General features: G+C 40.0%; 1 protein-coding gene across 1 annotated transcript in view; it reads right to left on the reverse strand.

The window, feature by feature from the left end:
* FRAS1 (Fraser extracellular matrix complex subunit 1) overlaps positions 1-24,571 on the reverse strand; it is a 446,031-nt gene that overhangs the window by 295,725 nt on the left and 125,735 nt on the right. The window lies entirely within an intron of this gene.

Genomic DNA, 24,571 nt, shown 5'->3' on the forward strand with positions numbered 1-24,571 from the left:
ATTTGGAGAATTGATAAAGCAGTTCATCATCTGCTGGATTTTTTCTCATGTGTACATTTCATGACCACATTCATCAATATACAACCACTCCTAATGTTACAAGTTAAAAGCTTACTTTTCAAAATTTTATACTTAGAGATACTGCACACAACTTCCCAAATCCCATTATACATATAGTACTTGTAACTACTATTTACTGAGCAACTACTATATACATGCATATATTACATGTACATGTATTATATATGTATACTATCTGTGCATCTATGTATATATGTACCTATATTACACATGTGAAATTTAATTCTCACCCAAATCCTATGAGTGAGTTATTATTACTCGTTTTTTACAGAAAAAGAAATTAGTCTTAAATAAATCATTTAATCAGTTATAACTGGTAAAGCCAGAATTTGAAGCCAGGACTGATGGGTTTCTAGAGCCATAGTTCTAAAGAGAACAGATCTCAACAGGTTTGAATATAACTAATCAATAGACCTGATTGACTTGGGCTGCTGCTGCCACCTACACCCCTCCAGGATTTCTGGAAAGGAGGGAATTGGGACCCAACAAGGTTAGCTAGCTCTGCCTGGACAATCTGACTCTCAATATCTTTACTCAAGGTCTTAAACTTCTATGAAAACAAAAACACGTCTTCCTCTGTTTGAGAAAGCTTTCTATAAAGCCACATGGCATAATAAAATAATGATTTGGTAACAAAACTGTACCAGACAACACTGCTCAAAACAATTTTCTTGATTGTTTGGTAAATGAGAAGAGTTTAATAATTACTTAGCTGCTGCTGTTTCCATTTCCTAAGTTCACAATGGAAATATTTCTAAATTTCTAAGTCAGAGATAGTAAACATGTTTTATCACATATGCCAGCTATGGAAATAGCTATTTAAAATGCTGTGCTGAGAGGATGGGGGTGAAGGGAAGAGATCAACCAAAGCACTTGTGTGCATACATATGGGCCTAGCCAGTGGCCATGGACAACGGGGGTGGGGGTGGGGGCATATGTAGGGAGGGGTTTGGGATGGGAATGGGAGAATAAGGATAATTATGTGAAACCTAAATCAATAAAATAAATTAAAAATAAATAAATAAAATGCTGTGCTGAGAAGGGTTCTGGAGCTCTAAGTAGGCTAAGCCATGGGTTCAGGGTTAAGTTGTGGGAAGGACTAGAAGTTACCTGTGCCATATGTTTCGACATGCTAGACCCAACATAATCAACCATGAGATATTGCTTACCAATCTCATTTAATTTGTAAGTTTAAGTAGGGGGGGAGGGGGGCTGGCTGGGCCCAAAACACTGAGATGATCAATTATAATGGAGAACAAACCAACTATAACTTTCCTTATTTTTCCTTTAAGCTATTTAACTCTTTCCAGACATATAAGCCTTTCCTCATTCATTGCTAGTTTACAAAAGAAGTTTCTATTCTGCATCAGCTACTGTTCCCAAGAACAGCTGGGTTCAGGCCATGACTGGCATATGAGGTTAGCATCTTCACCCCTTCCAAACGGAGAAGAAATTAGCTGCCAGTTCTGATGGGGATGACATATTGACTAGGTCCTTAGACCAAGCAATCCACTCCCGCAGTCAGCAAAATCCACAGTGGTTGAGCCCCCTGACAACATAAGAATGCTTGATTAGATTTTTTTCAAGCCTCTCTGTTTGCCAGGAAGCCACTGAAGAGAAGCAGGTATCAGGTGTCTCGGAGGAAGACCCTCCCAGGGCTCACTGTGAAATCCAGAGGCAGAACCCAGGGCAATTACACTTCTGGTACAATTACCAGCATCACCCACTCCCTGCCAAGTGAAGAGACTTGGCAGCTGAATAATGCAGCTTTCATTTTACATTTCCACTCCAATTAGCTGACAGCCTAGTCAATTGGCTGAATACAACAAAATTCAAGGGAAGTGAAAGGCCTTTATGTGGTTCCTAGAGCTATGCCTCCAAGAACAATGATGACAGGAAAGGGACTGAAAGGAGAATTAGGGGACCCTTTGCAACAAAGGGCAGGCTACAGACAATCCGCAGGTGGTAGGTATGGGTTAAATGGTACACCGGAGATATTTAAGCTCAACACCCATCCCACCTACTCTTTGTTTGACTAATGGCAACACCATTGAATCATTTTCCTCCTTCAAGGTCTGGCTGGGACTTACTAACATCGCACAGCAGACAGGCAAAAGCACACCTTGGCTTGATAATGTGTAACTTCTCCCACCCTTCTCCACAGTCAACATGTACAGAGAAGTGACTGAACTGAATGCAGAGGCATGGAGGGGCTGTTAAAGAAACAGAAAACAGTGAGTTTCTGGGGGAGCTCCCGGTCTTGTCAGTGAGGTGAAATGCACACAGGAAACTAGGAGACCATACAGCAAACAGTGGGAGGTACAGAGTACCTGAATACATGAACATTGGGATCTGCTGACCAGTGTCAGGCTCCCAGGTGAATCTCACAGAGGGGTTCTGATAGGTTGTACTGGAATCCTCACAACTTCTGGCTGGATAATGCAGTGATTCTTCCAGGACTGAGCAGACTCAGCCAGTGCCTTAGCCCCAGCAATAGTGCAGACTGAACCCAGGCAAGGCTCCACAGCATTGCCCTGGCCTCCTATATTCATCCAGAGCTTACAGGAGGCTAATGGCAGCCCATGTAAACAGCCAGGGAGAGTTCTGTGTGGCGCTGCTGAGGATGAGCCCGGGATTTCCAAGCACCCTTGGGGGAACGATTCCATTCAAGACAGAGCATACATTATAATATGTTTCCTGGGCTTCATCCAAAATATTCTGTTTTAGCCTTTATCCATTTTTGGCCCTGTGATTGACACTTAATATGGACTGAAGGGGTTTTGTGACATTGACCTAAAGCTGAATGTCCAGTGTAGTCAGGAGGAAGCATTCATTTGCAAATCAGATCAGCCACCCTCAGGGTCTCACAACTCTCCATAGAACCCTATATCCATGAACTACATTGCTCAGTGCACATTGTGTGGTTCATTCAACCAGGATTCCATTCTATGCATGAGAGGATGGTGGGGATGGTAAGCCATGCAAAGAATGAAATGAGGTTTGGCAAGGATAAATGTATATCTGTAGAAAATGATAACAGTATTGGTCCTTTCCAGGCATACCAAAATGATTAGTTAGAGCTGAATGACAACTCTTCCAAATGCAGTAAATGTAACTAGCATTCTATTTAGCTGATCTGTAGAAGTGAAGACAGAATATATGCAAATGTTTAAGTATCTAATACATATGCAAAAAACCCTCAGGTAATTTTATTTCAACTATCAATTAATCAGCCCAGAAGTTGTTTACCATCACATTAACTTTGCATATATACAAGGATTATAGAGAAAGAAAGAAATGTTTAAAAAAAAACTAATGGAAATCACTAAAGAAATTTATTTTTACTCTTCATAATCAATTTCATAATCTCTTTTTTCATTAAAATAGATGGTCATATATTATTTTTTATGGTAAATGTATTATTTCTTGAAAAAAAGAAAGAAGAAAGAAAGAAAGAAAGGAAGGAAGGAAGGAAGGAAGGAAGGAAGGAAGGAAGGAAGGAAGGAAGGAAGGAAGGAAGAAAGAAAGAAAGAAAGAAAGAAAGAAAGAAAGAAAAGAAAAGAAAGAAAGAAATAAAAAGAAAAGAAAGAAAGAAATGCTGCTGGTATTCCTGAAATATCTCAATAGTTTACCTAACAAGTTGAGATGAGCTCCTAAAAACAATGGCTGGAAAAAGAAAGAGTATGTTAAATCAGTAAACCTTCAGATTAAATAGTCTACAGTCTAAACTGGTTCTACTATGCTGTTGCTTTGACTTTTCCCATAATACAACTAGATTATACCAAATATGAGAAATGTGCAAAAGTTTTCTCTGTTTGGCTCCTGAAAAAAATATATTTTCTATAATGTAGGAAAATCACCACTAGTTAAGAACAGAGCTGTAACTACTCACATAGTAGAAAACCTAATAACTACCTCAACTTGCCTTAACCTTGACTTTGTGGGCCATTCACTGTCTGTTCTAACTACTCAACTCAACTTTGTCAACATGGCAGACAAACAACCATATATTATGCAAATGAATCAGCAGGCTGTATTCCAATCAAATTTTACTTATGGTCATTGACATCATTTTTGTGTGTTGCAAATATTGTTCTCATTTTTTCAACCATTTAAAAATGTAAAACCCATTCTAACTAGCTTACCAGCCATAGATTGGGTTTATTGTTGACCAACATGTGATCTATTGAGAGAGAGAGAGAGAGATGAATCAATAAAATAGATTGTGTTTGTATCATTCCAGAGGGGTCAGTGAAGAAAGAAAGTCAGGGTTCTACAGTAAAATAGCACCTTCTGAGTTGATAACAGAGTCCTCAAAGAGTTAATAATCTTTTCCAACCCATATGACTTCTGTCCCTTGACTCATGAGCCTGCTGATAAAATTCGAGCCACTGTGTCTGTCCTTGAGCTGTACTAGAAGATATGGGATGAGCAAGACTGTTCTCCCCGCTGTCAGTGAGAATGATGGGCCTTCATTACCTGATTCCAGACTGAAAAGAAAAGTATTAGTGTTTGGATACCTGCCCATCACAAAATGAAGCAACTCATTTTCTTCAGAGAAAACAAAAGGAACTAACTTCTGCCAATGGAACGATCCCTTCATGAAATTTATTATCTATTGAGTGGCAGCAAAAATAGACCCAACAAAATGTTAAGCTCCAAATTTGCAGCAGCAAGGCAATTACTTATCCTGACATCTCAAATAAACTCTGCAAAAAGCTCAACCTTCTCAACAAGGTTCATTATTGTTCCTCAAGGATGAAACAGAACTCACACAAACGTATTTTAAATCCAACATGTTATTGAGATGCCTTATCAATTTGACCTGGCAGGTTGTTTTTTGAAAGCTCTTTTAAAATATGTTTTTATTTAACTGTACATATGGTTTATCCAAGAAACTGGCTGATATCAACTTTATCCATGATCAGTTGTCGCTAGTTCTAAAAGAAAAAGCAATTATGAAATAATAGAGGCCTGTTGCAGGAAGATTCCTGTAAGAACAGGGCTTCTTCGGGCCTATTCCTGCAAGAATAGGGTTTCCTGCGCCCTGAGTGAAGCAAAGAAGAGAGTGAAGCCTGGCTGCCACCCTGCTTGCTTCTCTCCCATCTCTGCTACCCTGTTAGCTTCTCCACAGCTTCGCTCCCTTCTGCAGTGCTTGACTTCCTTCTATGCTGTCTTCAGTCTTCGCTCCACGCCTGTGTATACAAATTAACTGCCATCTTTGTTGAGATAATTTGCATTCTCGCTCTGGTTGGTTGGTAGGTGTAGCAGAGGGATGGTCAATTTGCATGTTTCTCTTTTAGTAGTGTATATAGTAGAGGCCCAGTGCAGAAAATTCATGGGGTCCCTCAGCCGAGCCTGGACCCTCTCACAGGGAGCCCTTAGGGGATGTCCAGCTGGTGGCTTAGGCCCGCTTCCCAGAAGTTAGACATTTTTAGTGCTGCCACAGAGTGGGGAGAGGCTCCCATCACCACAGCTGTGCTCTCCAGCCATGAGCCCGGCTTCTGTCTGAGCAGTGCTCCCCCTGTGGGAGTGCATTGACCACCAAGAGGCAACTCCTGCATTGACCATCTGCCCCCAGGTGGTCAGTGCATACCATAGCAACTGGTTGTCTTGCTATCTGGCCGAAACAGGCTCTCTAACATCCCCCGAGGAGTCCTGGATTGTGAAAGGGCACAGGCCAGACCAAGGGACACCACTGGTGCACGACTGGAGCCAGGGAGGGATGCAAGAAGTTGGCCAGGTGGGTAGAGACTATGGGAGGGCTCCAGGTATGTCCAGCCCATCTAACTCAGTCCCAGTCAGCTGAACTCCAGCAGTAAGCTAACCTACTGGTTGGAGCATCTGCCCCTGGTGGTCAGTGCACGTCAGAGTGACTGGTCGACCTATCAACTGCCTGTCCCCGGTGATCAGCGCACATCATGGTGAGTGGTTGAGTGGCCTTAGCATATTATTAGCAAATTGATATGCTTTGATTGGTTGAATGGCTGACCAGATAACCAGACACTTACATATTAGGCTCTTATTATATAAGATTATATGCAGATAATACATTTTATATTTGTTTAAATGTTTTAAGTTCTGATTTTCTAAAATAATGGCTTTTTGGTATGTGTAAAATAAAACATTCTCATAAAACTCAAATAGAATTCAATTGCTAACAGGCAAAAATGGTTTTAAATTAGGTAGAACATTCCTAAGCAAACAAGTAATTCTCTCTGATAATAGTTGTAGAAATAGGGCCACAATTCACTGATACGTTAATTGTTCTTCCCTAATAAGGACACTAAGTAGCATTTAGTGTATAGATTGAGAAAATGAAATCATCTTCAAGATGACCAAGAGAAAAATCAGCAAACGAATGTAATTATAAGCACCTCCTGACTTATATATGAAGCTGAAAACCCATATTAGAGAAAATAAATTCTGGAATACACAGTGTTTCCTCTGTAAGAAATGAATGTGTCTTTTTAAATTCACCAGTCCTATTTTGTGAATTAAAAAGATAAAAATTCATTTTAATTATCATGTTCTAAGAAAGTCACATTTCATATCTGGAAAATCACCCAGAAAGAATGCAGAGTTCAGAATGTTTTGGGGCAAGGAATCCACATGTTCACATCTCTTTAATCCCAACAGCCAGTTAGCTTCCCACCCCTTCCTGCAGGACAAGGGTGGCAAGTGGGGTCTTCCTAGGTGCATCATTTGTGTAAAGACTCTTGGAAGACTGGTTTGATTGATTCTGGAGCTAACCAACCCTCTATGATTTCAAGAGCAGGGTCAAAATGATAGTGGGTCTAAGGATTCTACAGAGTAATTCTCTTAGATCTGCCCTTGGACAATATTTAAGGCTTAAGTCAGAACCCAGATTTCAAGTAAACACAAGGCAAACAACATGCATTTGGCTCTCAGTCTCCACATAATCTCCTGATGTCACTCCTGCAATCATTACTCCTGGTTTGGTGCTAAGATATTCAGATAATGAACTGAACTATACTAGGAAAAATATATAGTCTACTCTTCTCCAATTCAGAAAAAGGTTAAACAAATCATAGCATATGTGAACTTATTTCCAGATATACTCAAGTCTTACCACCTTCTATGAACAAATAGTGAATTTTAGGATAGCATAATGTGATATTTTTTAAACATAGATCCTTCTAAGACTGTTCTTTTTCCCCTGTGAATATTCTATAAAATACAGTTTCTCAGGAATCAATGGACAGAATTATATTTTATTCAGTGAAATAGTAACTTAAATACCTAGAACTATTTTTTGCTTTGATGTATGTGTAAGAGAGAGAGAAGGATTTTAGCTTCTTGAATGAGAGGGAATAGAAACTTGAAATAGCTATTGTCCAATGAACTAATGCTGATGAGACTCTAGCAAAGTACCAGGTGAAGTTACACATAAAAATGGCAGTGATGCCCAGTCACGGTGGCTCAGTTGTTGAATATCAACCTATGAACCAGGAGGTCACAAATAAATTCTGGTCAGGGCACATGCCCACGTTGCAGCCAATCAATGATTCTCTCTCATTATTGATAATTCTATCTCTATCTCCCTTTCCCTTCCTCTCCGAAATCAATAAAAATATATATTTTGTTAAAATGGCAGTGACAACAGCAGCAATACATTCCACAGATACTGAGAAATTGCCTTCAGAGGTAACATAATAAATACAGAAATAAGCAGCCCAAATACCAAGATGAGGAAGACAATCTCTTATCGCCAAACACCACATCTCCCTGCATCCTACCTCTAGTCCAGGCCACCCTTGTCTCTCTGGGTTATTGTTGTAGCAGCCCTGACAGCACACTCCTCTTCTAGATCCATCCCTCAACAATTGTCCACACAGCAACCTGGGTGAACTTTTAAAGACAGAAATTAGATCATACTATTCTTCAGTCATTGCAGCATTATTTATAACTAGAGGCCCAGTGCACGAATTCGTGTACCAGTAGGGCCCCTCAGCCTGGCCTGTGGGATCAGGTAGAAACTGGCTCTCTGACATCCCCCAAAGGGTCCCCGATTGTGAGAGGGCAGGAGAGGAGAGCCAGAGAAGCGACAGGGAAGCTACAGATTACAACAGATTTGTGAACTCAGCCAAGCATGGTGGTGGCAGGGCCTATCTGCTACAAAGAAGACATGTGTTAGAGAACACTCATATGAATGCACAAAAAGAACTGGAGGACTGTATTTGTGACTAATTGTATAACAGGTTATTTTAGTTTCTGTTCTGTGGAAAGTTAAAGCATTCCAACAAAGGGTTTTAATGTAGATTCTTTTTTTGCACCCATGCTGTTGATTGCTAAATATAATAGTCTGGTTATGACAATGAATAAATATTTTTTTAATGTACTGTGTGAAGTTAATTAGCTTGGAAGTCATCTTGGTAAATTACCCCAACAGTGATCAGCTAGATTTCCTTCAGAGTGATGCCAGGTTCCATTTGAAATGTATTTACAACCTGCTTGGGCGGAGAAGCCATTGTCTTCAGAAACTGCGGTGTAGTTAAATTGTCAGTTACTGGGTTTTGACCTTGAGTTCACCACTCAAAGGGTCACCCAAGCATAGTCATGGAGTTTATTTGGTTATTAATGATTATTGGCACATCCTATGCAATATATCTAAATTGAATTATGATACTATACAAAATTATAGATGGATATGAAGCTTGTGTATCATCATTATCATATGTAATCAATAAAGTATTTACTATCCTCCTGGGGGGAAAAAAGGAAGGTAATTCTGATACATGCTACAACATGGATGAACCCTGAGGACACTATGCTAAGTGAAATAAATACATCACAAAAGACAAATACTGTATGATTCTACTTATATGAGGCACCTAGAGTAGTCAAGTTCCTAGAGACAGAAATGATGGCTGCCAGGGGCTGGGGCAGGGATAGGTAGATTAGGGGGTTATAGTTTAACTAGAGGCCTGATGCATGAAATTCGTGCAAGGGCCTTGAGTCCCTGCCACCCCCCAACCCCTGCCTCTTCTGCACGCCTCTGCCTCTGCCACTGCCCCCCACCTCCCTCGGCTTTGTCTAATTAGCATATTACGCTTTTATTATTATAGATGGGTACAGAGTTTCAGTTCATAAAATGAAAAGTTTTGTGGATTCCTTGCACAAGTATGTAGATATACTTAACACCACTGAACTGTACACTTAAAAATGATTCAGATGGTAAATTTTATGTTATGTCTATTTTACCACAATAAAAACAAAACGTAACATTTTCTAGACTAAGGTGAAGTTAAACAGTATGGTTGAGATAGCAATCAGGTGTGCTCCAAACCTCAGTTCTTTCTGCACTTACCTTCACACTCAACATTCTGAAAGGCAGGTTTACAAACTGGCTAGTGATTGACTGCTTTAGGGAAAGGGCAAAATCATAACTAAAAAGGCACCTCTGGCATAGTCATTGATCCTAGGGATCACGGACTTTGTACCTAGATCACAAGGCTGCAAGCACAGCCTTTGTGCAAAGAAAGCTGTCTCTTGGTCCCCTAATTCTGTGACAAAGGCCCCTCCATTCATTCAAGGATGTCAAGATGTGACTGGCTAGTAATGCTGTGTGAGGGCCAACAAATTAAAATAAACTGCAAGCAAAAGCCAGGTAAGGGCTCCACGGCTCACTGGCTCACAGCACAGACTGCTTCTCTCCCTTACGAATGAGTAAATTAATTGTTCTTGGCACAGCAACTTATTGCCTCGAGGAAAAATTCTGCTGTAAAATAAAAAACGCTTTTCACACGCAGCCCTCAAGGAAGGCTGAGAGGTAGCTGTGAAGGGTGTGCTGCTTTTATCAAGAAGTGTGTGGGATGTTCAGACACAATAAAGGATTCGCTTTCAAATCCTCCTGCAAAAAATAAAAAATGGGCAAGGTAGATAAAGCAAGATGGGAAAGATGTTAATAATTCTTGAAGCTAGATGGCGATTACCTGGGGTTCATTATGTCATTCTCCCTACGTTTCGTGTTTAGTTGAAATTTTCTGTAATAAAAGTTTATTTTTTAAATGTGCATGTGGCAGAACAATTTACAACAGGCCTGTGGATGACTTCAAGACAGACACAGAATTTAGATTATTCCCTACCCATCAAGAGACTATAAAATTAAGCAGGAAAATTTATTACTGATAGAACGTTATGGAGCCTTTGCCAAGTTGAGTCATGGAGCACAAGTGTGCAGGCAGGGGAAGTGAGTGAGAAATAACAAAGGAGACTTCTAGGCCAGCGATAGTTGAGCATTGACCTATGAACTAGGAAGTCACAGTTCATTTCAGTTCAGGGCACATCCCTAGGTTGTGGTCTTGGTCCCCAGTTTAGATCCTGCAAGAGGTAGCTGATCAATAATTCTCTCCCATCATGATGTTTCTATCTCTTTCTCCCTTCCTCCCTGAAATCCATTTTTTTAAAAATACTTTAAAATAACTAAAAAAAAAAAAAACAGCTGGGACCGATTTGGCCTGTGGACTGAAACGTCCCGGGTTCGATTCCGGTCAAGGGCATGTACCTTGGTTGCAGGCACATCCCCAGTAGGGGGTGTGCAAGAGGCAGCTGATTGATGATTCTCTCTCATCGATATTTCTAACTCTCTATCCCTCTCTCTTCCTCTGTGAAAAATCAATAAAATATATTTTTTTAAATAATAATAATAACTAAAAAAAACAAAGGAGACTTCTAACCTCTGCCTTTTTCAGCTAAATCACCCTGTCTAAGAGAGACATGGCAGTGAAGTCAGCTCCCTCCACCAAATTCCCCATAACCCATGGCTTCCCTGAAGATCAGGGACCTTTTGGCAAATGTTCCAGCTTCACGCTACATCCAGTGGAATCATAAATAATAAATCCGACACCTATCAAAGTTTTTGGGGCACATTTGGGCTAGAATTATACACATAAGTGTCTCCAACTTGAAAATGTATCCCACTTTGTAGTTGATTAACTTTCAATCTCAGGAGTTCACAGAGGTGATGACCAATGAACATTTACTAAAAGTAGCAGAAGGAATTTTCCCCTGGTCAAGAAGAATGCTCAGTGTTTTGTTGAATTAAAGAATTGAGTAAATAATTAATTAAAAGCCATTTGGGGGCAACTCTTCACCGACTTCTTCCTCTCTGTGGTTCCCATATTTGATATAAAAACCAATTAAGAGTTCCTTTTTTACAAGTTCATTTTCTTCCAGCAATCAATTACATTTGCTTTACACATTAATAATATGTATCCTAATTGCAAAAGCTCTAAGTGCTCACTCCAGAAAAATAAGGCATAAAATAAGGACATGGGAAATAAGATAGGAAGTAAAAGAACTAAAATAACCAGTTTCATTCTTTGGGTTTCTTTCATTTGTGGCTTACAGAGACAGACAAAAGTATAATAATAATGTTCTAAGGGGAATGCTGGTCAAAGGGCATACTGTTTCAGTTTCCCTAGTTTCCTTGGAACAAACTCCATGATTCCTTTCTTCACAAGATTTAGAAGCTTCACACTTCCACAAGCGTCTTTGACTTGAGCTGCCCTCTCTCTTGGTTTTGGGAGAGAAGCCACATGCAGGGACCTTCTGTGAATCTATCGACTATGTACGTTTGCAGGCAGCCTTTTTGTCACAGGCCACTGTCTTGAAATGTCAGAATCAGCCTCCTGCCTCCCTATTTTTTCGATGATAGCTATAAACTTTTGCAAGTAATGTATTTTCTTTTTTAAGTTTGCTTACGGGTGACATTCATACAGTAAGGTGGCATGCAGTGCACTGGCCTTCGGTGTGCAGCTCAACAGTACTTGCGCATATTTAGACAGCCATGCACCACCATGCAGGTCTAGGAGCCTGTCCAGCACCTCAGAAGTTCCCTTCATGCTCCTTCCCAACCTATAATCCACCTCCTTCTGAAATAACTTTTATTCTGACTCTAAATATCAACTAGTTATGTCAGAAATTGCTTTCTAAATAAAACCTCTCACTATAATCTAAGCACCTAAACATCCACAGCTGCCTTTCTTTGCCAATAAGTCCCATCTCATATGCATTCTTGTTCACCGCAGCATTCTTTACAATGGCCAAGATACGAAGGCAACCTAAATGTTCATTGATGGACAGATGCATAAAGAAGACATTATATATATTATATATGTTAAATATGTTATATGTGTTATATATGTTATATGTTGAGAAGACTGTATGTATGTATGTATACATGTATATGTATATGTATATGTGTATGTGTATATATGTGTGTATATATATATATATATATATATATATATATATATATATTGGAATACATCTTAGCCATAAAAAGAATAAAATCTTGCTACCTGCAACAATATGGATGGACCTAGAGGATATTAAGCTAAGTAAAATAAGACAGGCAAAGACAAATCAACATAATTTCATGTATATGTGGAATGTAAAAAACAAAATAAATGAACAAACAAAACAGAAACAAACTCATAGAGACAGAGAATATTTTGATGGTTGAAAATGGGAGGGGGGTTGGGTAAAAAAAGGGGGAAGGATTAAGACGTACAAATTGCCAGATTTAAAAACAGTCACGGGGATGTTAAGTACAACACAGGGAATATAGTCAATAATATTGTAATAACTATGCATGGTATCAGATGAGTATTAGACTTATCGGATGATCACTCTGTAAGGTATATAAATGTCTAATCATCACGTTGTATCCCTAAACTAATATAGTATTTTATGTCAACTATAATTGAAAAATAGAAATGTATTTAAAATAAAATTAGATTTCACAATAAACAAGTCCCTCAGAGAGGCCATAATGCCCACCACCATCTCATAATGGGGAGAAGAATGCTTCCATCTCAGAGAAAGGAAACTGCTGTGTCCTCAGAATCTGTATACAGCTGAAGCCATGGTCCTCATGTAATCATAGGATGCCCATAGCTTTTCCACAATGCATGCCCACAAAGAAAGCAGCCGATTGCTTTTCCCGAGGCATTACTCCCTAACAGTCTCTGTGATTTTATAACCTAACAACCGCTGGTTTCTGCCAAGAGCTCTGACACCTGCAATCCCCTACCTCTGCAATGATTGTTTAGACAGAAGGTAATTCACTTCTCTTTTCTCTTTCTATGGGGCTGCCACACCAGGCAAACCTATTTCCCACAACTGCGTCATCCTTCTCCTAGGCAGGGACGAGATATGGCATGGGAACCATCCCTATGGCCCCAATTTCTCAGGGCACACAAGAGCTTGCGACAGAGGAAAGCAAAGTAAAAACTTGACAAACTCTATGGGTGTCAGGAAAACCCCAACATATAACCTGTTTCTTACAAATCAGAACTACTTCTTCCAAGATGAGTGTCTACTTAGTCTGTGACAGGCACAGTATTTGTTGCTGAGGCTCCAGAGTGACATAGACCCAAGCCTGATCGAGCCCAGGGAGAGAATAAACAGTACATTTAAAAACAAAACTTATCATAGTGGGTAATTTACATACATGGTGATGAGTGCTCTGATAAAGGTTTGTGTGGCTTAGAATGAGAGCCTGAGACGAGGGCCTTCAGTCCAGCTGGGGAAGCAGAGAAGGCTTCTGGGAAGTGGTGGTGCCTGGATTGAATCTTAGAAGCAGGGAGATGAGGGAACTGGGGAGGAAGGAAGTAGGCAGAAGAGGCAGTTCCAGGAATGAGAAGTGTGGGAACTCGAGAAGAGCTATGTGAAGTGGCATGGACGTGGTTTGTACTGCCACTGCTTACAGGGAAAGGCCAGGACTAGCAAGAGATGAGGTGAGTGAGCTCAGCAGAGCCCAGGTCAAGGAGGGTAAAGAGCATTGGTAACTCTGCTCTGTGAACCAAACAGGACACAGTCAGAGACCCCTAAACCAAGGGCACAGGGAGCTAAAAAATGCAGAGTCAATGAGTTGTTCTAGAAAATGCAGGCCTTTGGTCAGCTTGGTTGGGAGGCAGCACAGCAGTAAAGAATGTAAATGAAATTAGCCTTCTTGACAACCTACACAGAATCAAATACTCCTCTGAATTAAGAGCAGTTATTTTCAAAGGTCAGTTTCAATGAGCCCTACTGCTATAACCATAACAAAGAAGTATCCACGGGGATCCTGATAGTCTAAAGGTCTGTCCTGAAACCCCCAGAAATGCACAAACCTCAGGGGAAAGTAGCCCTGAGGATGGCCATAGACTCAAATCTCTATAAAGTGTTCTCCAGTCCCCTCACTCCTCACTCCTCACTCCTCCCTCCACCCCAGACCACATTAAGTATTCTGCACTCCCACTGCTTCTACTTCTGTTCCAGGTTTGAGCTTTTGGTTTACCTGCTTCTCTCTCCTCTCAGACTCACCACTCTCTCCAGGAAACACTCTTTCAAAATATTCCTCAGGATATAGGCTCCAGAAAGGCAAAGACTTACTCTCACTGACTCCTGAGTTATGTACCTATTTATCCCTAGCAGTTAGTAGATACTCATTAAATAAATTAATTTGCTGAGCAAATACTATGTGCCAGCCAAGGGTGGTAACTTATCTCCTCCCTATGCCTCAGTCTCACCCAGAAGCTGAATCTCACACTTGGCCTGGACACTTCCTCGTGTACCAGGCAAGAATTCCAGAACATCCTAGTCTGCTACCATCAAAGGAGAGTGAAAGCAAACACCATGAGAGGTGATTTTCCAAGCATTTCCTAGAAGCTAGGTGTTTTGAAAAAAAAAAAAAAAAAAAAAAAAAAAAGGCAGGGATAAGGTGGCAAGGAGAACTAAAATAGTCTACATTGAAACCTGGTTTGTGTCTCTTTCCCATCATAGTCTACTCATAGGCAAATCTACATCTAGGTCATCTTTACATGGCCAATCTCTAGTACAGTGAGGAGCTCGTAGTAGGTGGCCAGTATTTGTGGAATTTACCAGGGATACATTAAATTCATTAAAGGGATATGTTGGAAATTGAATCGGAGCATCTGAGTCAGTCAGTTGGGATGACAGTTGAGGTAGTCAATACCAGAGATGCATGTATAAAGCCTTACACATTTCTCTTTTCCTTCTGTGATAATGCATTCCTTTATACATGTAAAATCCACTAGATGAAAGCACATCTTCATTTCTTGGGAATCTCTCTAGGTCTTCTCCTTGAAGACTGTGAAACATATTGACTTGTCAGGAATACATTTTCAAAACCAGTATCTATCTCCTCATAGAATGCATTTTATTTCTACAGAGGAATGATTCCATCTCTCTGGTATTGGATCTTGCTGGTTTTAAGTTTAGAAGATGGCATAGACTGATCTTCATTTTTTTATGATGTCTGCTATTTGGGACATTTATCCCCACTCTCTGTATTGTACAGGGGAAAGAACAGTAGACCAGCCTCTAAGTAGTATACAGGGGATCTCAAATAATACACCTATCTTCTCTGGCCCTATTTTCTTCACTTCTGAATAAAAACCCATTAGAGCACACAATTTTTCAAATGCCTTCTGGTTCTGACGCTGCTTTCTGAGGTAATTTCCTACTAGGTAGGAATTATCTAATGATAGACTTTTGTTCAAACCATGGGGCTTGGGGAAAGAGGCATGGTGATGGGTGTACTAACACATAAAGGGGGAAGAGGAGCCATTCATGGGAAAATGGAGAGGGAGGAGACCTGGAAAAAGAAAGCCAGAAGCTCTGGTCCTGGCAGAAACAGATGGCTCACTCCCACAGAGGCACTGAGGGAAAGGTAAGACTGAGACTGTTGACAGAGTGTAGGCAGAATATAAGGAACACCAGGCACCAGCAGGGACCCAAGGAGCCATGACCATTACTAGGCCTGAAGGGACATAGGGATAAATAGTTCCCAGAACTCAGCAGAGCTTGGCCTTTGGAAGCAGACAAACTCAATCGACCACAAGTAAGTCAGAGGGTGGAGCTGGTAGAATAAGCAGACCTACCTCACTCTCCTGCAGCCCTCTCACCTCCCGCTAGGGTCTCCCATTGCCAGAAGGGAGAAGGCCCATCAATGCATGAATCCTCTTGGGTTGCAGAGCAGAGGGAGCAATAGGCTTGGGAAGGTAAATGGAAAATGTCCAATCAAAATACTTTGCCTACTGCAGAGTTGACCTCTATGGCTCTATTTTTTAAGATAGGCAGAAGTGATGTGCTATGATCATTAGTGGACCATGGTCAGCCTGCTGCAGAAGTGATCCATCTGTGATAAGATGGGAAACAAACTAAGTCAGCATTAGGAATGTGGAAACAAGGATGGTCTTGTTCCTGTTATTCTAGAAAGAGACTAAACAGGGGGTAGGGGGTAAAAATCGGAAAATCATAGAAGGCTGAGGACAATTGCTAAGGGGTTGCCTGAAAACCAAAATCTAGAGCCACAAGCCATGATACACTTGGAAAATTGGGTATTGATCACGGTACTTATTGCACACAGTACTTTCCAGTAAGTGGGTTACTGCTAATTTCAACAGGCTTTGGTGGGCCCACTGGTCCCTAGGGCAGCAGCTCCTCTTACAGGTGGAGGAGTCCTAATGTCATCATGAGACATTGTACCAAAAGTCCAAGAAGCTTCTTCTTCAGGGATACTGATACTTAGATACCAGCCATTCCAAGGGGACCAATGTTCAGGTTAGTAGAGTTACACATGCCTGATGTACAGTGATGTACACATCAAAATCTCATTGATTCATGAGTGACGACATTGGAACTGGAGGTATCCCTGACTAGGCTGAGGATAAGCCAAAATGCAGGGAAATATTTTACTACTGAAGAGAACAAAGACTATTCATTGTTTTATGGGCAATGATTTACATGTGAATAATAGGTACATAAATTACAATTCATTTTTCTTTGTTCAGTCAAATCTAAAATAGGCAATGCTTTTCTTTAAAATGACAGTTCTCCAATTTATGAATCTGGTAAAAGTGGTGGAAGAATATCCATACTTTTAACCTTGTTTACAATGAGCATGCTGTTACTTTCAGAACAAATTATAAACATAGAAAAGTTTAATATAAATAAATAAACATTTTTTTTTTTTTTACAACAGCCAACATCTGGAAGCAGCCCAAGGGCCCATCAGCAGATGAGTGAAGAAAAAAATGCTACAGTATATTTATACCATGGAATACTACTTGGCCATAAAAAGGAAAAATGTTTTACCCTTTGTGACAGCATGAATGGACCAGGGGAGCATTATACTAAGCGATATAAGCCAGTCAGAGTAAGACAAGTACCATATGGTTTCACTCTTTTGTGGACTCTACTGAACAAAAGGAATAACAAGCAAAATAGAGATAGACTCATAGAGAGCAGGCAGACAGCTCTAGTGGGGTGAGGTGGAGAGGGATTGAGCAATAAATAAGAAAAATAGAAAAATGGACATGGACAGCAGGGTGGTGATTACAGGAAATGGGTGAAGCTAAAAGAGGGATAAATGGTGATGGCCAAAATATATAATAAAGAAAAAATTAAAATAATATTATAAATAAATATGCATAGGTGTTCTTTGGTTAAGCTCTTCCTGTCCCCTTCCCTCCAGACTCCCCCCACTGAAATCTATTATTCTGTTCCATGTATCCTATTGAAGGCCTGGGATGGGGTGAGGGTTGGGTGGAAAGGGGCAAAAAGGGAGAAAATGGGAGACATCTGTAATACTGTCAATGATAAAATAAAAAGTAATATATATGATATAAATAAGTGAATAACAGATCTATAAATAAATCAATGAAGACATACCTAAAAACCTGACTCGGGAAGGTATGGCCCTGCACTTGGACCTGCACTTTATACTGTGCACAGGCCCTAAATGTGAGGAAGAGCACCAGTTTAGAAGAAATTATAACAGCCCGGTCTCTCACTCTGGGGTCTTGAGACCTGAATTATTCTCAAATTGCTCACTGTAACTTTTCTAATCGCTTTATCTCACTGAATTAACTTGATTTCTTGACAAATAAAACAAAAAATATTTGGCTCCTAGATTGTTGCCAGGATTACAGAAGCTACCAGAAGCAACTATCTAACATTGTTATACCTCCTTCCTCCCCTTCAAACACAGGAAACTTTAGGTTGGCATTTCTACACCATTTTACAAATATGTAGCTGTATCAGGATTACTATCTCCCATCTAAGTGGGGGAAAAATACTTTAAAAGCTTTCCTATATCTGTAGTCCTAAATATTACTCAATAACCTTTATTTATCTGAGCAGTCTGCAAGGTAAAGAATGGCTATAATTAGGCTCCGATTTTTTAGTATTATAGTCATTGTTGGAAGTTTGATGTCTTATGCATTCTTGTTCTCACTGGACTAGTCTCCAAACAACACAACAAAAGAAAAACTTTTAATCAAGGTAATTTATGGCATTTTATTTCCTCTCCAGAAGTTACATTCAATGAGCAAAAAGTGGATTTCAAGATTGAATAGGTATGGTTTGGAAAAAACTCCTTTCATTTCTTAAGGAAGGATGAAAACATCAGAGTATATAGTGCAGTTCTTTAGTGATAGCTTTACATTTGGGATAACTTTTTAAAAATAACTTTATTCCAACTGGAGCCTGTTTTTTTCATACCCCCTTCCTATCTGTAACAAAGTCGGGGCAATGTGACTTGGGCTCATAGTTCTCAGAAATGTGACCATCACAAATGGCCAGACAGAGGGACAGTGAGTACCTTGCTTCATCTTCTACCCCGTTAGATTTTAGTCCGGATCAGTTCATCTGGAAAACAGTTAGACTAGCCCTAGTCCATGCGGCTCAGTAGACTGGAGTGTCATCTTGTACACCAGAAGGTCGCAGGTACATTTCTGGTCAGGGCACATACCCAGGTTTTGGGTTCAGTCACAGTCTGGGTGCAACTGATGCTTCTCTCACATATCAATGTCTGTCTGTCTGTCTGTCTGTCTCTCTCTCTCTCTCTCTCTTTCTCTCTCTTTCTCTCTCCTTCTCTCTCTCCCTCCCTCCTTTCTCTTCTCTCTCTCTTCCTTCCTCTCACTCTCAAATCAGTTTTAAAATGTTTTTAAAAAAGAAAACAGATTAAAATTTCTCCAGATGCCCTTGAATGCCATAATTTTATGAACCCTCCCAGCCATTCACCTCAAAATGCTTAAATAAATATGTTTAGTCTCCTGATAAAGAAAAGATAAAATGTGAGGAACCATTTGCACAAAAGGCATATTCCCACAATATATGATCTTACTTTTCTAAAAGGAAATAATATAACAGTGTCATAAAACCGCCCTTTCGGTAGAGTATTAGTTCCTATGGCTGCTGTAACTATCACTTATAGCACCACACATTCTTTTCCTTTACAGTTCTGGAGGTAGAAGTCCAGGTGTCAGCAGGTCTGGTTTATTGAGGCTCTGAGGGGAGAATCTATGGCCTGCTGCAGCTACAGTGTTCCTTGGCTTAGAGTCCCTCCCTCTGTTTTGAAAGCACTTACTTTAATCGCCACTTCTACCATCACACCTTCTCTTCTTCAGTGGTAGAAACCTCCCATCTTGAGGACCCTTGTGATTACATGATTGGGCCCATCTGCGCAATCCAAGCTCATCAATCTCCCATCTCAAAATCCAAAACTTCATCATACCTGCCAAGTCCCTGTTGCCATCTAAGGAGGGTATGGCACAGTGGGAAATAGAATGTGGACAACTTGGAGGGCTATTACTCAGCCTACCACAGGTAGATATGTACGATTGACACTTTTAAAACATAAAGTTGGAATTATGCGTACAGTGGACTGAAAATCCAAAGACCTAACCTGTTCTTTTTCTTTTCCTTCCCTGGGTACTCTCTGAGCACAAGAGGGGGTGCAGAAAAAACTGGGGAAATGGGAGGAATCAAGCTCACCTGCAGAGGCTGGACTGTAGCATGGTTTGGACCTGCAATAGCAAAGTCTCCAAACGCTGCCCTCAATGGCCTGACCCTCTTCCTGCTGCTTCTCTCCAGAGCGTTTTCTTTAGGTTTGGGTTACAATGGTCAGAAGGTCTCCACGCCACTGCATTGCTTTCACATTCTCTTTTCTACTCCCAACCTGACAGTTCAGGAGCAACTAGGTTACATGTTGGTTAGAGTTGCTGGTTCAAGGAATTTACAAACAGACTTCAAAGAATTTTTCATTTTCATAGAGATGTGGGCTTTGTTTTTAAAGAACAGTTTATTGATTTTTAGAGAGAGAAATGGAGAGGGAGGGAGAGAGAAAAAAAACACAGCAGTGATGGCAGAAAAGCATAGATAGGCTGCCTCCTGCATAACCCCTACTGTGCATGAGCCCGCAACACAGGCAGGCACAGGACGATTCCGAATCAACTGAGCCACACCAGCCAAGGCTCACAGAGATGTTTTATTATCCCAAAAGAATCTAATTGGCTGGAAACTTCAAAGACTAGCCTTTTAAATGTTATTTTTATTTTAGAGGCATTCTAACTCCTTCCCAATCATGGAATCAACAGCGTGCATCTGGACATCATCAGGGACCAATTCCCTACCTCCAGATCGACCCTCCAGAAAAAGTCTGCTGAAGTTTGGGTACAAAACGAAGTGCAAACTGTGTATGTGTTGGACCTCCTAAGCAAGGTGTCCTTAATATGCACGCTCTGCCAAAAACTAGTATCTGATTCTCAAATACAAAAAAGATGAAAATTTTGATGAAGAAGGGATAGCTCAAAACATCAGTCTGTGTGTAAAGGCTTCCCATAATTTTCTGTCAGTGTATACATGACTTATTCTTTTCACTTAGAAACTAAATCAAACAATTTTTTTCCTGAATTTTTGAAAATATACAACCTAAATGGGTGAAGGATAGTTAACTCAAAGGGCCTTCTCCTTCTTGGTAAGGAGCACTCTGTGGACTGTAAGTGAAAATTCTTTCTTCAATCAGTGGAAAAGCCAGGGCAAGATTAATAAAACTACATGATAGCGAGCCGAGAAATCAGTCCAGACACTCATATTGGTTCTTGAAAATGAATCAACTGGCCCTTAAATCTCTTGGACAATTATGTCTTTAAATGGGACAGCTTTATTTTAAATTTGCTTTTTTCCTTTAGTAAGCAATTAACTTAATCTACAACTGCAGTTGCTATATGGATGGAGATTACCCATATTCAGAAAAACACTCATTTGTCTCAGACAAAATGAAAGTCTCTGACAAATCTATAACACTAGAAAATCTTAACTCTACTGCATAGATGTTAAGACAATCCAGATACAGCAGATACTCATTATTTGTGATAATTACATTCTACAAAGTTTCCACAATCACTGAATTAGTAAATATTTAACCGTTGCTCCTAGGGATGTACAGGGTAACATTCTTACAAACCTAGGTCACAATTTTATATATTATTTTTCATTAAGCAGTCAATATGTAACTTTATTTTGTGTTTTTGTTTAAAGAGACCTATTGAATATAAATTGTTGATTCATAAACATTGAACTCGGGTCACAGCACTATAATCCATGTCTAAACAAAACTTCTCTAACAAGTACTTTTTTCATATGCGCATCACAGCCTTCTTGCTTAGAAACACTAGGTAGCAGTTCAACACTAACATTGGGAGGCTATTGGAAACAGTGAAATCACCACCGGAAAGCACAAAAATGTGAAAAATATGGCAGTAAACAGACCATGTGTACAGTATGGAAAGTGAAACAAGAAGGTGGATCATCACCTGTTGACTGCAGCTGGGAGCATGCTCAACAAAGAGACTTGATTTTCTGCCACTCGCTCACGAACCCAATAAAAAACAAAAGTGCTGTGAGGCCTGATCTGGGTGTTACAGATAAATGTGAGCAATAGGTAAATTCTCAAATATAGAATCCATAAATAATGAGAGTTGACTGTATCATGTGTTGTAAGAAACACTTCCAACTCTCTTATCCCTTACTTAACTCTAAGCCGCTTCCTGATCCACTGTGAGGTCTCCCAGTTCCTAAAATCCAGTCCACTGTGAGGTCTCCCAGATCCTAAGGTCCAGCAACACAGAGACTGTTTTACCTTATATTTTTACCTAGCAACCATGCAGTAAAATTCCTAGTGGCCACAGAGGAAGCACTCCATTAATGTTTATTAAGTTAATCTCACCAGTCAGGCTGACCCTAAAGGAAGCTTTTTTTTAGTCATTTCTCCCTGCAACTAGTGTTACAAAACCGTTCTATATCATTTCCAATACCCAGGTACCAAACAACATCATTGATCTAAAATAGTAGCTGAGAATGAAAAGATAAAATACCCCGATGAAATAAAAGGATATGCCTTCCAATCTCCATTCACCCAGTCTCAGGAACATTCATATATACAACTAAGAAAACCCCTATCACTGCCTAAGGCAAAATCCAAGGAGGGGAAGGTATGATGTTAAAGAGGTGAGAAACCAGAACAAAACAAAAGGAGCCAATTCTCTAGGTCCCAGCCACAGGGACAATGAAAGCAGCATTGCCCAAGTACTGATACCCTTGCCTGAGGCAGAGATTCTCAAAGTATGCATCTGAGAAACTTGAGTGCTTGTTAAAATGTGCAGAATCCATGTTCCACAGCAGACCAAATAAAACAGAATCTCTGGCCCACATTGTACAATGGTAGAGTGCCGACCCAGGGTCTCAGGTTCAATTCCCAGCCCCTGTTGGGGCCTATGGGAAAGGCAACCAATTGATGTGTATCTCCCAGGTCAATAATTCTCTCTGTTACCTTCTTCCCCCATCCCTCTTTCCCTTTCCCCCACTTCCATTCTCTTTAAAAATTAATGAGTTGAGTATTAACAAAAAAAGTAAGAATAAAACAGAAGGGTGATCCAAACAGCTGAATTCTTATCAAGCTTCCTCTGCATGCTGATGCAAACCTACATTTGGGAGTCACTGCTCCACCTAGAGAGTGGGAGTAGTGAGAGGGTCCCAAGTTTTGGTTGCTGAGAAATATGGGTTCAAAGCCCAATCCACTTACTAGCCAGGTAACATGGAGCCTCTATTTTCTCATCTGTACATATGAAGACAGTATAATATTTAGTTGACAGGGTTGCTCTACCATGACACTATTGACATTTTGGGCCAGATAACTATTTTTAGTGAGGACTATCCTGTGCATTGTAGGCTGTAGCTGCATTCATGGATTTGAGCTACTAATGCCAAGAGCAATACCCCAATAGTGATAATCAAAATTATTTCCAGACACTTCCAAATGTCCTCTGTAGGGGGAGAGGCAAAGTGACTGCTGGTTGAGACCCACTGGCTTAAAGGATTGTTGGCCCTAAAAATGTGACAGGGTCTAACATGTGGTAGGCTATCGATAAATTTATTTTCGTTTTTCTCCCTCAATTCAATGAATCCTTAGAGGAGAAAGGTACAGACAGTTTTTAAGAAGGTCCTCAAAGCCCTTTGTATTTATAATATTTCCTTTGTTTCTCATCAGTGACATTGGCTCTGTTAGGCTACAAAATTAAATTTATTTTGTTCTTAATATTACAAACCTTCTAAAGCAATTGGTTGAGTCTAAATTTCAGAATTTATTCATATAATATGTAGAAGTATAAATATGGGGTGAAAGCTCAAAGCCCTTATAACAGGCTTAGAGTTAATTTGACAACAGGTCTTTCATAGGCCAATTCCCTGGCTCTCTGGTCACAGCACTAAATGATTGGAGTACATGGACCATGAATTTGTCACTCAAAGCAAGTCAAAGATTCTCTATCTGTGAAACAGAGGTTGGATTAAAATCTCATGTTTCACTGGGACCGGTTTGGCTCAGTGGATAGAGCGTCAGCCTGCGGACTGAAGGGTCCCGGGTTCGATTCCGGTCAAGGGCATATACTGTGGTTGCGGGCACATCCCCAGTGGGGGGTGTGCAGGAGGCAGCTGATCGATGCTTCTCTCTCATCAATGTTTCTAACTCTCTATGCCTCTCTCTTCCTCTCTGTGAAAAATCAATAAAATATATTAATAAATAAATAAATAAAATTTTGTTTCTCTAAAATTCCACATATTTTTAAAAATTCTATGATTCTAGTTAACTATTAATATTTTGTTCATTTAGCTGGCTTCTAGTCCATCAATAATTTCATACTTTTAATATTGACATAACTATAATATTTTAACATTTACTCAATAAACATTTCTTCAATGTAACAGTTCTTGAGTTTCAATCTTCCCACCAACACCAAAAGATAAGACTTGGTCTCTGACTCAAGGAGGATAGGCAGACACATAACCAAAAACCATATAAAAACATGTGCTCATTACAAAAACAATAAGGACAAATATGAGGTCAGAAAAAGATGAGGCCCTGGCCAATTAGCTGAGTTGGTTATATCACTTTCTTGAATAGCCTGATCACATCAGTATTGTAGCAATTCCTTTATTTGATTCAAAATTACACAGGGAAATGGTTGAATAATAGCCTTCAAGTATGAGTTACAAGTTAGTCTCTGTTGTCTTTCAACGCAGCATACTCTTTCTCCACTTGTACCTGCTCTGTCTTCATAATAATCAGCAGTGCTGCTCTGGGAGAAATGTCAGCAATAACGTATGATAGGGGTGT

Source organism: Pipistrellus kuhlii, unplaced genomic scaffold (assembly GCF_014108245.1).
Source record: "Pipistrellus kuhlii isolate mPipKuh1 unplaced genomic scaffold, mPipKuh1.p scaffold_m20_p_1, whole genome shotgun sequence".
NCBI lineage: Eukaryota > Metazoa > Chordata > Mammalia > Chiroptera > Vespertilionidae > Pipistrellus > Pipistrellus kuhlii.